Here is an 18,352-nt window from a genome sequence, read left to right as displayed (position 1 = left end):
CTCCTGCCTTCTGTGTGTCCCCATCTTTTGTTCATGTAAGAGAACTCCCCCCAGGCTTCCCTGGGTGTGAGAAATTGGCTTTGGGAAAGATCTGTCCACACAGTCTGTGCCAAATGCCTGCTAACTTCTCAGGTCAGCAAGTAGAGGCAGTTTAACCTCGGGGCTGAGGGTAGGAAACACAAGTAATATTTTACCTTTGATCAACAGTCAAGCAATTTCTCCCAGGCTTGTCTGCTAATAAGCTTGGGCTACCTCCTCACATAACTTCACTGAGGATGAGTTAGAACTATAGTGGCCACTTAGAGAACTTTCACATGAACAAGGATGTTCATTTGAGAAGTACCTGAGGCCAAAAGGGCAAAGAGACCCTCAAGAGGAGATTATATATCTGGTCTATCTAGAAGGAGATCACTGTAATTCATGTAGGAGATTTCCTCTCCATCTCCATTCTTTGAGGATTAATAAGCACTGGCTTTTAATTGTATGTTTTGATAAAATTGTTGAGGGCTGGGGTTACTGTTTAAACTGGCTATAATGACTTTCTCTTTTGTGTCTATGTATAGATGAAAAAAAGGGTCCCTGCGTCTAAATTTTGTCCCTTCTTGTTACGGAAGGAAAAATAACCTCTTACAGTAGTAACTTCATATTGTTCTATCCTTCTCCCTTCCCCTCACTTGTCACTTGAGAAATTGTAAAAATTAACTGCTCAGAACAAAAAAAAAACATGGTTATTATGGTACACACTGGGTAGTCAACAATGTCATTAAAAAGTTAAACTTCCTTTTCCATTAAGAAAGTAAATAAATATCCTCCAGCCTAGGTGACAGCAAGACTCCATCTCAAAAAAAAAAAAAAAAAAAGTAGATAAATATAACTGGTGTTCTCTGCTCCGGGAAAAAATAAAAAGTACACGAATGTATTTAAAAATTAATAGGCTTTGTTACTGTAGTTATGGGAGAAAACATCTTAGTTTCAATATAAATGATTTTAAATATGATTTTAAAATTTAACATCTGTGTCATGAATACAGTTTATAAAATATATTTTTAAAGTATCCTGTAATATTTCTGATAAATTTTGGACAAATTGGAATGAGTTGTTTATGTTGATCAAAGATAACTTAGTATCTATATTGCCCTCATTTTATTATATAAAATAATGCTAAGACAATATTCTAGTTTATATAAGACTGATACAGTCTTTCACATATTATATTAATATTTATAACTTTGTAGTTTCAATATTATACAATATTTATAACTTCTCAAGATTTAAACTCCTCAAGATTTAAACTTTTGTAATTTCCTATACAGATTTTATGGAACAAGGAAGGGATCATTGTTGGAACAAATTTTTTAAGCTTACAAAATATAAAATTGCTTTTAAGTGAAATCATAGCACAGATGTCTTTTAAAATGGTTTTGATCTTGTAAAATTCTTACAATACTACAAATCATGAGAATTTATGTTTTAGTTAAAATTGTAATTTCCAAATATTAGTTAAAATTTTACAATCTTGGAAAATGTTAGCTTACTTGATATATAATATTTGGATTCCTGAACAGTTTCCAAGCTAAAAAAAATACAAAACATATATATAGTTATAATTTATTGTTACTTATATACATTATATAAAGGCTATAGATTAATAGAATGTGTAATTGCCTGTAGATGACGTGTTCATTCTGCTGCCTGAAAACATAAAAGGTAATATAAAATGCGAACTCATGAAAACTTAGCTAGGCTTGACAGAGCAAACAAAAACAAAATGGGGAAAGGACACCCTATTCAATAAATAGTGCAGGATAATTGGCAAGTCACATATAGAAGAACAAAACTGGATCCCCATCTCTCACCTTATGCAAAAATCAACTCAAGATGGATTAAGAATGTAAATCTAAAACCTGAAACCATAAAAAATCTATAAAGTTAACGTTAAAAAAGCCCTTCTAGACACTGGCTTAGGCAAAGACTTCATAACCAAGAACCCAAAAGCAAATGCACCAAAAACAAAGTTAAATAGATGGGACTTAATTAAACTAAAAAGTTTCCGCACAGCAAAAGAAACAATCAGCAAAGTAAACAGCCCAGAGTGGGAGAAAATATTTGCAATCTATACTTCTGACAAAGGACTAATATCCACAATCTACAAAGATCTCAAATCAGCAAGGAAAAAAAAATCCCATCAAAAAGTGGTCTAAGGACATGAATTGACAATTCTTGAAAGAAGATATACAAATGGCCAAGAAACAGATGGAAAAAACGCTTAACATCACTAATAATCAGGGAAATACAAATCAAAACCACAATGTGATACCATCTTACTCCTGCAAGAATGGCCATAAACAAAAACTTTAAAAAAAATAGATGTTGGCATGGATGTGGTGAAAAGCAAACACTTTTACACCATTGGTGGGAAAGTAAACTAGTACAACCACTATGGAAAAAGTGTGGAGGTTCCTTTAAGAACTAAAAGTAGATCTACCATTTGATCCAGCAATCCCACTCCTGGGTATCTACCCAGAGGAAAAGAAGTCATTATACAAAAAAGATACTTGCACACACATGTTTATAGCACACAATTTGCAATTGCAAAAATATGGAACCAGCCAAAATGCCCATCAATCAACTAGTAAAATATGGTGTACACACGTACACACACACACACACACACACACCATGGAGTACTACTCAGCCATAAAAAGGAACAAAATAATGGCATTCACAGCACCTGGATGGAACTGGAGATAACTATTCTAAGTGAAATAACTCAGGAATGGAAAACCAAACATTGTATGTTCTCACTCATAAGTGGCAGCTGAGCTATAAGGACGCAAAGGCTAAAAGTGATATAATGGACTTTGGAGACTCAGGAGAAAGGGTGGGAGGGGTTTGAGGGAAAAAAGACTATACACTGGGTACAGTGTACATGCTTGGGTGATGGGTGTACCAAAATCTCAGAAATCACCACTAAAGAAGTTATTCATGTAACCAAACACCACCTGTTCCCCAAAAACCTATTAAAATAAAAAAAATCTATAATAAAAATTAAAAAGAAACAAAACTTAGCTAGGCAGTTCCTGGTCGCTTGCCTTCTAGTGTTCTCCATATTTGGAGAAGACAAAAGTTGGTTACCTTGTCTAATTGTGGCAATTAATAAAATGATTAAGACTATACTAGTATAATGTAGAATGAATATTCCTTATCCATAAAGTTTAGGACCAGAAGTGCTGCAGATTTTGGAGTTTGGGGATTTGGTAATATTTGCATATACATAATGAGATATCCTGATGATAGACTCCAAGTCTCAACATGAAATCCATGTAAGTTTCATATATACCTTATGCACATAGCCTGAAGGTAATCCTATACAATATTATAATTTTGTGCCTGAAACCAAGTTTTGACTGCAACCTATCACATGAGGTCAGATACTGAATTTTCCACTTGTAGGGTCATGTTGGCACTCAAAATGTTTCAGATTTTGGAACATTTTGGATTTTCCATTTTCTTATTAGGGATGCTCAACCAGTAATTGCAGAAAAGTATGAATGTATATGCAAGATGGTGAACATGGTTTGTTAAGGAATTATTACTTTATTTTTAAAAATGGTGATTCAATGTAACATATACATCTATTGTAATATGCTAAGATAAATTATATCTTAAAACTAAAATTTTGTTTTATGTTTATTTATGTATATCTACACATATAAAGATATATTAACATTTTTAAAAATCCTATAAATGATAAGACAAATTTCAGGCTATATTTCATGTAAATAGAATATGCCTGAAATTACAGAAAAAACGCTTATACATTTTTTTCTGCAAATTATAATATAGATACACCAAAAGAGTAAAATTAGTGTTTCCTTTCCATAAAATGAGCAAATTATTTGATGCCCAGATAAGAGTTTTCTTTTGAATAACCCAAACATTAACTGTGCCCTTCTGGCATTATCTTGAATAATTTTAACTCAAATTTTGTTAGTGGATCAGACCTCAAGGACTGCTGTTGAACCTCAATTAGAAGGACCTTACCAGGTACTATTAACAACATAACAGTAAATCTATACTTCCCAAATATAAAGACTTAAGTCACACTAGAATCACAAAAAGGTTGTTCGAACAGAGATCTCAAACAGAGGTATTGGAGTAATCATTCTGAAGCAGATGACCTCAGGAATGGGCACCTTCTACCCAAGATCGAGACTAAGCTGGTGACTTCATGACGTATACAACTCCCCCCCGACCCACTACCCAAGAAGACCGGAGCCAAAGATTATTATGCTATAATCTGCATGTCTTTTTGCTCTATTTCTTTGTTCTTTCCTCTTTGCCAAGTTAAGATTTAAATTGCTGATACTTCTTGTTTATTAACTATGATAGCTCTAAGGTCTTTATCCTTTTTTTTTTTTTTTTGGCAGCCTTAGTCACTCCTTGGTATGAGTCCAGCACCAGGCTGCAATTTGCTCATGATGAGGCTACAGCATGCAATTACACTGTCTGTTGAGTTTGTACCTATTCTCCTCCGGGTGCCACCCAACTTCCTTTGCTACCAATTTCTTGGAATTAATCAGCTGATTTCCTAGGTAATGAGACTCAACCAAGAAGTTATTTGGGGATGACAAATACTGTCATAGGCCAAACATCCAGAACCCTGAAACTCCCATCACATCATAGGCAGAAGGGAAGGTTTCAATATCAAACAAAACAATTCTCAGAAACCTTTTGTGAAACTGAGCTTTTCCAACCAAGTTTTCACAGAAGGAAAGCTGGTGATGGGGATAAGAGGTGTGATGGTGAGGTGCTTTGAGAAAACAGAATACAATGAGAGGAGAGGAAAGAGTAAGGATTCAGCGAGGGAAAGTGGCCTCCACGGGATCCTCAGACAAGAGGCAGGGAAGGTCAGGAAGCCTCTGGGAAGGCACAGAGAAGATGGTGACCAGCATTACGGGGCAGCAGATGATGGCCTGGAGCTTGGACCTCTGTAGAATCGAGTGAGAAAGCAGAGGTAGAAGAAGGCTCAGAGAGAAGAGCTACTTTGGGTCCCCAGGAGGCTGGTAAGATGTTGAAGGCAGAGATTAAGATGGATCCACAAAGGAGCAGTGCAAGCCCTGGGTCTCTGAGGTAGCCGTGTCTTCCACAGGCTCCCCAGACAGCAGACTGCCAGCTTCCACAGCCACTACGCTGCACAGCTGGGGAATCCTGAGGAAGCTGTTTCCACAAACTGCCTATGGCAAGAAGCTTGTCCAGGGGGCTGCAGAAGACAGGAGGAACAAGCAAAAACCAAAGGAGCTGGGTGGGAGCTTGGCAGAGCAGGAAGCATGCCACATTCTCCCACCTGCCAGCTTCACAACAGTCTGCCTGTTTGTCGCCGTGTCTATAGTCCCAGCTACCTGGAAGGCTGAGGCAGGAGGATCACTTGGACCCAGGAGGCGGAGGTTGCACTAAGCCAAGATCGCACCACTGTACTCCAGCCTGGGTGACAGAGGGAGACTCCATCTCAAAAAAAAAAAAAAAAAGAAAGAAAAGAAAAGAAAAAAAAGAAAGGTGAGATCAAGGTTAGCCCTTGGGCAGCCTTGCGTTGATGAAACAAAATCTTACCCTTTAATGTTAAGCCTGTTTCTCTTTTTGACTCTGCACTGATATTGAGAGACAAGAGTGAGTGGCTGGGATCCAGTTCTCACTGTCCTCTCCCCTCCGGGCAAGCTCCAGACATTCATTATTCATGGGTCATCTGATGTTCTATCTTGAATAAACAGAGCTCTGTGATCCATCTTGCTATTCACTTTAAAGTAGATTAAAATATGTTATTTTTCTTTGAAATTTTCAAGAAGGGTTTTCTGTCATACTCTGACTTTTCCAGTCCCTACCCTCTTTTCTCATGAAGGGCACAGATTCCCAGAACTGCGGGAGAATGTGTACCCCATCCCACGGGACCCTGCCCCTGATGACAGAGCTTGAGCCCCAGCACCTGACTTGAGGCTTTCACAGGCTCAGAGCATTTTTCTGCCTATCGGCCCTAACACAAGGGAAAGTCTTGACCCAGAAACCCTAAGATGGGACTGTGGCCCATGACTAACAGTTGAGGAACTCAGTTCTCCTACGGGTACCCTGAACTTTCTTAATAATCCAATCTGTGGCCAGTGAATCACTGGGATTAGGGTTTTATCCTGGAGCCCTAACCCAGAGAGAGGATCTGTGGGCTTCAGATATAAACCCCAGCTCCCACTCCTACCTCTGCTCTGTTCCCCTTGATGATATTCTAATTTTTCCTGGGAGTGTCCATGCTAGGTGGCTCTCTGTGCCAACATAATTGATCTAGAAAACTTTGGAAGGGAAATAGGGTAAGGTTGCACTCTGCTGGAAGTTGGCCCTAGGGTTCCCTTGCCAGATTGATGTGTCTGTGCTTTCTAAGTGTTGGTTGTATATTTTTTTTTTCTTTTTTTTTTTTTTTTTTTTTTGAGACGAATTCTCACTCTGTCACACAGGCTGGAGTGCAGTGGCGTGATCTTGGCTCACTGCAACCTCCGCCTCCCAGGTTCAAACGATTCTCCTGCCTCAGCCTCCTGAGTAGCTGGGATTACAGGCATGCGCCACCACGCCCAGCCAATTTTTGTATTTCTGGTACAGATGGGGTTTTGCCATGTTGGCCAGTCTGGTCTCGAACTCTCAACCTCCAGTGATCCACCTGCCTCGGCCTCCCGAAGTTCTGGGATTACAGGTGTGAACTACTGCACCCGGCCTAAGTGTTGGTTATATTTTGATTCCTCTGTAAATAGTAGAGGAACAGCAACAGAAGCCTCACAATGCACAAAGGATGGACGGAACTAGTGCCCCAAGGCTGAGATGCGCCCCACCAGAGCTGATCCAACAGCTGCCGCAGACAACTGAGCACAGAGAATGTGTGCTCTGGACTAGAGGTCTGGGCCCATGTCATGGAGATAGAGAACAGTGACAGTATCCTTGGGGGTGACAGAGGGCCCTTAAAGAGGAAAGTGAACCCACAATCCCTCCCCAATAGCATCCAGCCAAGCAGATCTTGCCACCCTTCCTGGGCCTTCTAAATCCTTCCATCCTCTCTGGACCTTGGTATTTTCCAATTCTACTCTTTCATCAAATCACAAATAAACTGCAGTGCTATTTTCTCTTTATTCCACCTACAACCCAGATGTTAGCTGGGTTGTCCTTTACCCTTTGGGTCATCTCAGCTTTGACTCTACCAATTATATAGCCTTTGAAAGTCGGAAGTTCTCCCAGGAATTTTTGCTGATTCCCAGGGATTTTGCACTCTCAGGATTCTCTCTTTCAACTTTAGCTTCCCACCTTTCATGGACCCAGACCTAGGACACGACCCCACCTTCATATTCACTCAGAAGAGTCTACTCGCACATAAAAGCATTAGTAAGCAATGCAGGCTTTACAAAAGATATTTTAAGTGATGACGAGGGCCAGGGAAGAGGACTGGCAAACAACTTTAAAATCCCCAACTGCAGAATGAAGGACTAAATTACTTCTTTACCTGGCTGGGTACAGTGGCTCACGCCTGTAATCCTAGCACTTTGGAAGGCCAAGGCAGGTGGATCACTTGAGCCCAGAAGTCAGACAAGCCTGGGCAACATGATGAAACCCCATCTGTGCAAAAAAATACCGACAAAACAAAACAAAAAAAACTGAGGCGGGAAGATCACCTGAGCCTAGGGAGGCTGAGGCTGCAGTGAGCCATGATGGCGCCACTGCACTCCAGCCTGGGTGACAGAGTGAGACCCCATCTCAAAAAAATAAAATAAAATAAATTACTTCCTTACAACCTTGGCCTGGCATCCAATCCCTTCCCACCCACATGACGACACTTTGCCAGAACTGGCAGCAAAACTATCAAGAATAAGGGAAAGATTCTGTTAACATTGCTACTGGAATATCGTTTTTTATAGGTTAAGTGAACAGAGGAAGTAAAAAAATGTTTTACCATGAGTTCATATTAATATGTCCTATACGAATTTAACATTACAGAGTGTTTACATTTATTTTATTTGTATCTCCTTTCTCTCCTAATCAAAACCTTGGATCTTAATAATATTAGCATTCATTAAAATTTTTTTGTTTTTTAATAAGAGACAAGGTTTCAATGTTGCTCAGGCTGGTCTCAAACTCCTGGGCTCAAGTGATCCACCCACCTTGGCCTCCCAAAATGCTGGGATTCGATATGAGCTACCACACCCAGCCAATATTAACATTCTTATTTTTTATCCTAATTGTATATGAAATACTTTAAAAATTATAACACAAATATTACTTCTAATAATAAAACTACTGAGGGAAGTTTAAAATTATTTGCAATTCTTTTTTTCTTAGAATATGTCCCACCAAGAATATATACAAGAGAAACATGTTCCAAAGTCACTTGGAATAATTCTTTTCTCTGTGTGATTATGTAACCAATTTGATAGAGTTAAGTTTATTAATGTCAATTTATTTTCAATTTTAGGGTTAACTTTATTTTCCTTGATTTTATTTTTTTGAAAAATGTCAAACACTTTACGTGGTTCAAAAGTAAATAAGTTATATTCAGACAAGTCTCACTTCCAACCCTGTCATTTGATGCTTAAAGTGGTTCATAAAAACATCATGCGGATATAGTCTAGATTTTACCTTTTCTCTCAAGATGCGGAGGAATGTGAGGAGCACAGAAGAGGAGCAACTTGCAGAAAGAGACACAGTTCAAATCCCATTTCATGATGGAACTGGGCATTTCCCAGACTTTTTGAGACTTGGTATCTTCATGTGAAAATGAGAACAATAGTACCTGCCTCCTAGAAATAGTCTCCAGATTAAATGAGATAATATGTGAAGCACTCCCACCTCACAACTATTTTGGTAAGCAAAATTTGTAAGATTCCACGTGTTAAAAATCTCTTCCTGTTTACAGCATTCAGAATGGATTCTGTTTCTTGAACCCAATTCTTATGGATATGGTACAAAGCAGACTTATACTGGCTCTTGTGTTTCCAGATCACTCCTTTACTTTCCATACTCCATAAATGCAATCTAGTCTCCTAGCAATTGGACCAGGCAGCCAAGTGTCTGCTTGCCTTTTGAAATTATTTCCCTGCCTTATTCTCCTTTCTATTTTAAACTTTGTCTGCAGGAAGTAAATGTGGTCAGTAGGATAACCTAATTCCCTAGACAGATGCAACCATGCTTGTGGACCGCAACTGCACTGCAATAATATACTGTATAGAACACAAACTTTTCTAAGTCCACCATAGTGAATGACATAGATTTTCTTAGATAAAAATCATGTCAGCATTTATCAGTTCAGGCGGATTGTTTTGTTTATTTCTGTATGAAATGAGACCAAGCTAGGCATTTGGTTGAATTGTAGGGGAGGTGGCAATCTGAGACCTGGTATGTAGCAACCTGGAAGCAAGGCAGGCCAAAAGCATAGGCAGAATGGGCATGGGGGTGTCTGCTCATTGGAGGATCATCATCTCTACCGTGACTCTCTTTCCTTGCCCCTTAGACCTCGACCTGAGGCTGTGAGTTAATTGAGTCTGGGGATGACATGTGTCACCATGAATCACACTGATTCTGTGGAAAAGCATGATCTGAGCCCCAAGCAACAGGAATATAAATGAATTGTCAAATCCCTGGTCATTTATAATTGGGTATGTAAATTACAGCTTCTTGATAATATGAAATAGCCAAGGCCTTTTCATTTGTGAAGTCAGAGTAAAGGGTATGTTACTATATCCAAAGACCTCAAAAATAGTTCAAAGGAGATGGAGGTTTGTTCCTGTCACTAACAATGCTGAGGTCCAGGTTGGTGAATGCTTTTTCTACATGCAGTCACTGATGAGCCCAGGTTCCTTCCATCCTGTTGCCGTCACCAAGGGCATTGTCTTTGTCTGCATAGTTAGTGCTAGGCCACAGGCACGTTCATATTCAGCTCAAGGGAAGAAGGAAGAGAGCTGCTCCGGGACAAGGAGCTTCTTTACATTGAAGATGACTCTGAAGTTGCATTTAGCACTTCCATGCGTCCCTCACTGGCCTGAACTTAGTCACATGGCCACACTTAGCTGCAAGGGAGACTGGTAATGCAGCCTCCAACTGGGCAGCCATACGCCCAGCTAAAATTTCATTACTGTTGAAGAAGGGGAACGTTTTCCTAGACAACTATCAGTCTCTGCCATGCTCTTCGTCCTGCTTCACGTTCTCCTTCTTGTTCTAGCTGTGAGCCTTTGCCATTCACTAATTTGGGCCTTAGCTGGGGGAAGCCTCCTCGGTGTCATCAGACCTCCTGGTGAGGTGCAATTAGCCATTCAAGCTTCTTGACACTGAAAGAAAAGCTGGGCCCCACAGCTGGTCCTCCAAGATGGTATCAGTTATACCAGTGAAGGAGAAGAAACTCCTGGATGTCAAACTAGGGGAGCTGCCAAGCTGGATACTGATGCAAGATTTCACCCCTAGTGGCATTGCTGGAGCATTTCAAAGAGGTTTCTACTGGTACTACAACAAGCACATCGACGTGAAGAAAGGGTGTCTCAGGGGTTTCCACGGTACTGGCAGCTTACATGCTCTTCAGCTACTGCCTTTCCTACAAGGAGCTCAAGCATGAGCAGCTATGCAAGTACCACTGAAGAGGGGCCTGCACGGACAGCACACTCTGTCGCCCTGACCACAACCTCCTTTGCCCACGCCTGTCCTTGAGGAACGTGATACTTGCTGAATCCTTTTATATCCTAATGGGAATTAACCTCCACATAAAAGATGACTGGTTAAAAAAGAAAAGAAAAGCTGGGGCCCAAAGAGGGATCCCTGGGAGCTCGGACCAGGGCCAGAGCTCTTCTCAGAGCACAAATCTGGCTGTTTTCTAAAAAGACAGTTTTGATACGTGGGGCCTTTTTCCACAATATTGTAAGAGATGCTGGCTTGGCTGTGACTGGAGGTGACTCACACCTGCTCTTTGTAGAGAGCATAACACTGTTCCTGCAAAAGGAAAGCTCATGCCAGGTCACTGGTACCTGCAGACAAGTCTGTTCCTCTTTAAGAGATTCTTAAAGGATTAAAGAGCACGCAGTGCAAAGGCTTTGGATGTGCTGAGTTGCACGTAGCTGAACTAGAGGCTTCAATAATGTGGACAGAGTGCAAGACCAGAAATTGGAAAATGTTACAGTGGTCTCAGCTCCTCCATTTGTCAGCTATGTGTCCTTGGTCAAGCCACTTCCCAACCATGGGCTTCTGTTTTCTCAATTAAAAAATGTTGACTAAATTGGGTTTATTACTAATCTTTGCGCTTCTACAGATTATTTCTAAAACTCTTATCGTGTTCCAATTTCTTGCTTGTCCACTGTGATATAAATAAAAAAAATAAACCTCTGGCCTTTGTCCCTGGCTCCTGGCATACAGCTCCTAAACCCTTAGAATCTTTGGGGTGATGAGAGTTTCTTTTGTATGCTAATAAAAGACTGCTGGTGGGGTCCCCTAGGTAGCTTCAGGATGGGGGCTGGTTGCCAGAAAGACCAAGGATGATCGGAGGTTTGGAAATTCCAGCCTCCCTCTCTACCCTCAGACCTCCAGGGAGAGGAAAGGAGCTAGAGATTGAGCTAATCACCAACAACCACTGATTTAATCAATCATGCTTAAGTGACAAGGCATCCATAAAAACCCTGAAGTGATGGGGTTCGGAGAGCTGGAGGTGGTGACCACACAGAGGCGCTGGAAGGGTGGTACACTCCAATAGGGCACAGAAGCTCCACACCCCTTCCCTATACCTCGCCCTGTGTTCTACCTCTCTCCCATTTGGCTGTTCTTGAGTCATATCCTGTATAATAAGCCAGTAATAGTAAAGCACCTTCCTGATTTTATGAGTCATTATAGCAAATTATCAAACCTGAAGAAGGGGTCACAGGAACCCCCAATTTATAAGCGGTTGGTCAGAAGTGCAGGTGGAAACCTGGGACCTGTAACTACCCTCTGAAGTGGGGTGAGGAGAGCGCAATCACCTGGTGAACATTGAGGAGGCCCCAGAGACAAAAACTCCTCATCTGAGGAATTTAGAAGGAAACGAAGACCACCTGGTGACTATCAGACAGGCCATCCAGAGGCAAAACTCCGTATCTGGGGAAATGAGAAGTAACTAGACTTCCCTATTATCTAAAGCAGGCACTGGTACCAGGTCTTTCCCCCCCCAAAATTTATAAGTAACTAGAATTCCTATACATCTCCGAATGCTATGCCGAAACTCATTGTGCAACCCTTGCTGACATCAGGGCACAAAAATGTCTACACATGTAAGCATTTATCATGACCTATGTGGCTAACATGGTCCAAATTATCCTTAAGCTCCCGCTTTAAGGTCCATAAATGCTCCTAAGGAAAAAATCCACTGTGGCACGCTCAGTCCTCTCACGGAGGCACCAAGTTGCACTCACCTTTTTATGAATTTTATTATTATTTATTTTTGAGATGGAGTCTTGCTCTGTGGCCTAGGCTAGAGTGCAGTGGCACGATCTCAGCTCACTGCAACCTCTGCCTCCTGGGTTCAAGCAATTCTCGTGCCTCAGCCTCCCAAGTTGCTGAGGATTACAGGCGCCCACCACCACACCCAGCTAATTTTTATATTTTTAATAGAGTCGGGGTTTCGCCACACTGGCCAGACTGGTCTCAAACTCCTGACCTCATGTGATCCACCCACCCTGGCCTCCCAAAGTGCTGGGATTACAGGTGTGAGCCACCATGACTGGCCTCCGTTGCAGTCTTCTGCAGAGTTTTTTCTAACAGACTTTACGTTTCAAACCTATACTATTGTCAGTAATTCTTCTTACCAACCCACAAGTCCACCACTTCTCAATGCTGGGGCTCTGACGCCTCGCCCAGCATGGGGGACAGTTTTATAGGACTGAGCCCTTCACCTGTGGGGTCTGTGCCAACTCTAAGTACTTAATGTTTGGATTGAATTGAATTGCAGGACACCCAGTTGACGTCTAAAGAGTTGTTAAATTAGTTGGTGTGAAAAATTAAGGGAAATCCCACACATTTGGTGTCAGACATGTTGTGATTTAAAAATGTTCATGTCCATGGCCTCTTCTTATCTCTTTTCGGAACAGTACAGCAGTAACTATACGGAATAGACAGTTTTTCCCTTCTCTCCTCACTGTTTCTCCTGTGTCCATTACCAAACGTGGAAAATCCAAGGACTCCCAAGTGACTCTCCCTTTGTACTTCCTGGGGACCAGGATCCTGGGCTAGTACTTTGGGCCAGGCTCAGCAGGTGTCTAAGGGATTTTAACACAGCGTTGACAAATGGTTCCCACAATCCAAGTTTATGGAGAGACTGAAGTAGACATCAGGCACTGACAGAAATGAAAACTGTACAACTGGTCATTAGGGAAATGAAAATCAAAACCATAATGAGATTCCATCTCACACCAGTGAAAACGGCTATTACTAAAAAGTCAAAAAATACAGATGCTGGTGAGGTTGTAAGAAAAGAGAACACTTATACACTGTTAATGGGAGTATAAATTAGTTCAACCATTGTGAAAAGTAGTATGGCAATTCCTCAAAGAGCTAAAAGCAGAACTACCATTTGGCCTAACAATCCCATTACTGGGTATACACCTAGAGAAATATAAATCATTCTACCATAAAGATACATGCACGTGAATGTTCATTGCAGCACTAGTCACAATAGCAAAGGCATGGAACCAACGTAAATGCCCATCAATGACAGATTGGACAAAGAAAATGTGGTACATATACACCCTGGAATACTATGCAGCCATAAAAAAGAATGAGATCATTCCTTTTACAGGCACGTGGATGGAGCTGGAGGCCATCAGCCTTAGCAAACTAACACAGGAACAGAAAGCCAAATACCACATGTTCTATTAAGTGGGAGCTAAATGACAAGAACTCATGGACGCAAAGAAGGGTACGACAGACAATGGGGTCTACTTGAGGGTGGGAGGAGGGAGAGGAGCAGAAAAAATAACCATTGGGTACTAGGCTTAGTACCTGGGTGACAAAATAATCTGTACAACAAATTCCTGTGTCACAAGTTTACCTAGACAAAAAGCCTGCATTTGTACCTCCAAACCTAAAGTAAAAAAAAAAAAAAAAAAAAAAAAAAAACAAAGAAAAATGTGTGCAATCATTGGAGCAATATTTCTTAAGATTCTATGGACACATTCAAAGCATGAGTGGAGGCATCCTGAGGCAGAGTCTTGTTTCCAGGGGTGAAAATGAAGAAAGTCATAGATGTCCACAAAAGTCATTCCAGGATGACAAAAGAAATAAAATGCAAATAGGAGCCACTTTTTGCAGGTTCTTACACTAGTTTACCAAAATCTCTAGTTTTTAAGATTTTTTAAAACAATTTCGGCCAGGCACGGTGGCTCACGCCTGTAATCCCAACACTTTGGGAGGCTGAGGCAGGTGGATTGTCTGAGGTCAGGAGTTCAAGACCAGCCTGGCCAACATGGTGAAACCTCATCTCTGCTAAAAATGCAAAAATTAGCCAGGCATGGTGGCAGGCACCTGTAATACCAGCTACTCTGGAGGCTGAGGCAGGAGAATCGCTTGAACCCAGAAGGTGGAGGTTGCAATGAGCTGAGATAGCACCATTGCACTCCAGCCTGGGCAACAAGAGACTTCATCTCAAAAAAATAAATAAATAAATAAATAATTCACACTTGGAGAGGAAAACAAAAGTAATAAAAAGGTAGAAAGCAAAAAGTGACTTCTTCCTTCACCCCAGTTCCCTGATTTCTCAGTTCTCTCCAAGGCCTGCCTTCCAGGTCAGCCCACACCCATCCAAGCATATATGCAGGTCCGTAACTTTGTGGGGATTTCATGGTTGCCCTGGGTTTTATGGGATTGCCTTACTAAGTTAAATCAGAGAAAATCAGAGTTGCAAGTAGAGCATTGGCCAGATGACGACCTCAGCATTCTTTTTCATCTCTCATTCAGGCTTTTGGAAATTTCATAATATATGTCCTTGGCTTTCCTCACATCTAATCTGAAGCTTCCCAGACCTCTACACCTGACTCTGGCCTTTTTTTAGAACCTGTATTTAATTCCAGCCACATCTCTTCACATAGACTGGGCACTCAGGTACAAATAGAATTGATCACTTTCGCTGAAACCTACTTCTCTTTGCCTTTTCCCAGACTCCAGCTTTTCCCACTCAACCCCATTGGGAATGTCATTCTTTTTCTCCACCTTCTGCCTCATGGCTCTGCTCCTCCAGTTAGTCGAGTCCAGGAATAACTTGAAACTCTGGAATGTTCTTTTTTTTTTTTTTTTTTGAGACAGGGTCTCACTGTGTTGCCCAGGCTGGAGTGCAGTGGTGCAATCTCGGGTCACTGCAACCTCCACGTCCCAGGTTCAAGCGATCTCACGCCTCAGCTTCTGAGTAGCTGGGATAACAGGCATGCAACACCATGCCTAATTTTTTTGTATTTTTAGTAGAGAGGGTTTTGCTATGTTGGCCAGGTTGGTCTTGAACTCCTAGGAGGCCTCAAGTGTTCCACCCACCTCAGCCTCCCTAAGTGTTGGGATTACAGGCATGAGCCACCGCGCCCAGCCTCTCTTTCTCACCTTTTTCCACTGCTCTCATTAGTTTTATCATCACCACTCACTTACTCTGTACCAGGCATTCTCCTAAGTGTCTTATGAATGTAGACTCATTTTATCCTCACAACAACCTGACAAGGTTGGTACTATTATTACATCCATTTTATAGATGAGAAAACTGAGACTAAAATAATAAAATCTCCATTCCCTAACTTCCCAGACTCCAATGTGCCTCCTGTACCTAGATCTTCTGTGGCCTCTGCAGCATTCAAGACCCAACTCAGCTGTTAATTCCTCCAGGAAATCTTCCTAGAGTCCCTACTATTATCATAATTTCAGACTTTTAGTCTTTCGTCTCCCATGCAGGGTTGTCAAATAACATACTGCCCCAAAAAGTTGCATGGTTCATATTTACACTGAAAAAATACTTTTTGTTTATTGAAATTCCAATTTAACTGGGCATCATTATCTATATTTGCTAAATCTGACAACCATCCCCACCTAAAACCATAAACAATTTGACAGCAGGGCTTATGCATTTTTACTTTGCACCCGCCCACCCTCAGGGGCTGGCAGAGTGTGGACCAAGTGAGTACTCATTCTGTTCATTGTACTGAATTGAAGTCAGGTGCTTAAAAGAGGTTTCTGGCTGAGGCAGAGAATTGCTTGAACCTGGGAGGCGGAGGTTGCAGTGAGCGAAGACCGTGCCACTGCACTCCGGTCTGGGTGACAGTGCGAGGCTCCGTCTCAAAAAAAAAAAAAAAAAAAAAGGTTTCCTTTGTCTGCTTTTATCATCCTGCCATAAGGAATAGTCTTCTTAAGTACTCCCAATGCACCAGACACAGTGCTATGTGCACAGCAACTAAATCCAACACAAAACTGAGTTCAGTTTGCCTATCTATAAAAAGAGAATACTGTTAAACACCCACCTAGTAGTCTTTCTTCTGGGATACTTGTGAGAATCAAATGTAAAAAAGGAAGTGCAATGGTGCTTTGTAACTGCAAAGTGCTGCTGTGAAGGATGACTATCACTAACATTGGCAGCTCAAATTTAGCAATAGGGAAATAGACAACCTATATCTAATTCAGTTTTTCAATAGTTTTATATATTGAAAGCTACTGATGGTTTGCTAAGGAATAGCATGGAATTTGGCAGTCTAAGAGCCAGGGTGAAGTGAAAGCTCAGATAAAGAGGGAGAAGGAATTGAAAAGATGAGAGGAGCCAGGTGGTCCCTGATAGCCAGGAAGGCTGTAACAAGAAGAGCAGAGGGGAAGTATCCGTTGGAGACAGTAACAGGTACTGCCTAAATACTGCCCTGATAGGTGCCCATGCAGAAACCCCAATCCACAGGGACCCAGGCCGATGCCAAGAAGCTCACACAAGATTGCCAAATGGCTTTCCATGTCATTTTTCATAGTACCTTAATTAGTTCGTTCTCACAGTGCTATAAAGAACTGAGACTGTTCTTTTATGAAGAAAAGGCTTGATTGACTCACAGTTCCGCAGGCTGTACAGGAAGCACGGCTAGGAGGCCTCAGGAAACTTACAATCACGGTGGAAGGCGAAGGCAAAGCAAGCACGTCTCATCTCGGCGAAGCAGGAGAGAAAGAGCAGTGAGGAAAGCGCCACACGCTTTTAAGCTGTCAGATCTCGTGAGAACTCACTCACTCTCGCGAAAACAGCATGGGGGAAACTGCCCCCACGATCCAGTCACCTCCCACCAGGTCCCTCCACTGACACATGGGGATGACAATTCGAGATGAGATTTGGGAGGGGACACAGAACCAAACCATATCAGTTTGTTTCTTTAAAGAAATTGCCTTCCTTACAAACAAAACAAAACTGAAAATTAGCAGAGTGAGGTTCAGGTTTAGCTAGGGGCATGAGATTATTTTCCCTGCCTGAAACTCCATTGTCATGCTACTTATAATGTGGTCCCAGGGTGGCAGCATCTGCCTCACTTGAAAACACGTGAGAAATGCAAAATCAGAATCTACATTTTTGGCAAGATCCTCAGGTGATTCACATAAATATTAAAATTTGAGAATCTTTTCCACCTTCTGAATCCCAGGTGATGTTAGTTCAATTAACATTAAAACTGAGTCCTCATGCTCCACACAGTTGGCTAAGATATTGGTTTTCAAACTTGGCTGCACATTGGAATCATCTGAAAACTTAAAATAAATATTAATACCTAGTCCCAGCCTTAGAGATTTTGATTCAAAAGGTCTAAGATGCGGCTTGGACATTAGGATATATATTTTTTCCCTGTCTATTTAAGTTTTTTCATGTTGTACAATTCAACATGAGATTTGGGTGGGAAACAGAAAGCCAAACCACATCAGTACCATTTCACCAGTTTAGGAAAATAAAATCAAGAACAGTGAAATGCCTTGTGCAACTTCTTCAAGGCTCAGACATCCTCAAGTTAGGACTGAAACCAGCCATGTCTCTCCAAGACCTGGGCCGGTAGAAAGGTTTCTTCTTGGTTTCAAAAGGAAAAAGAGAATAGAATGCAAAAACATAAAAAAATCCTTTTTTTTTTTTTTTTTTTTGAGGTAGGGTCTAGCTCTGTCACCCAGGCCACAGTGCAGTGGCGTGATCATGGCTCACTGCTGCCTTGACTTCCCGGACTCCAAGGATCCTCCCACCTCAGCCTCCTGAGTAGCTGGGACCACAGGCACATGCCACCACACCCAGCTTATTTTTGTGTTTTTGGTAGAGGTGGGGTTTCACCATGTTGCTCAGGCTGGTCTCAAACTCCTG

The 18,352-nt window shown here is 41.5% G+C and overlaps 1 long non-coding RNA gene and 1 pseudogene across 1 annotated transcript in view; one reads left to right on the top strand and one right to left on the bottom strand.

Moving 5' to 3' along the window:
• The window catches only part of LOC107976875 (uncharacterized), a 529,010-nt gene extending 511,838 nt beyond the window's left edge, over positions 1-17,172 (bottom strand). Inside the window, exon 1 of the long non-coding RNA XR_001721162.2 lies at positions 17,083-17,172. This is a non-coding gene — a long non-coding RNA (uncharacterized LOC107976875). The remainder of the gene's footprint in view (positions 1-17,082) is intronic.
• Positions 10,382-10,646, top strand: LOC100612884 (ATP synthase subunit f, mitochondrial-like; annotated as a pseudogene).
• Positions 17,173-18,352: the final 1,180 nt, after the last annotated feature.

The sequence above is a fragment of the Pan troglodytes genome, chromosome 11, assembly GCF_028858775.2.
Source record: "Pan troglodytes isolate AG18354 chromosome 11, NHGRI_mPanTro3-v2.0_pri, whole genome shotgun sequence".
Classification (NCBI taxonomy): Eukaryota; Metazoa; Chordata; class Mammalia; order Primates; family Hominidae; genus Pan; species Pan troglodytes.
Note: the sequence above shows the minus strand (reverse complement) of the source record. Positions and strands in the feature narration are given on the sequence as shown.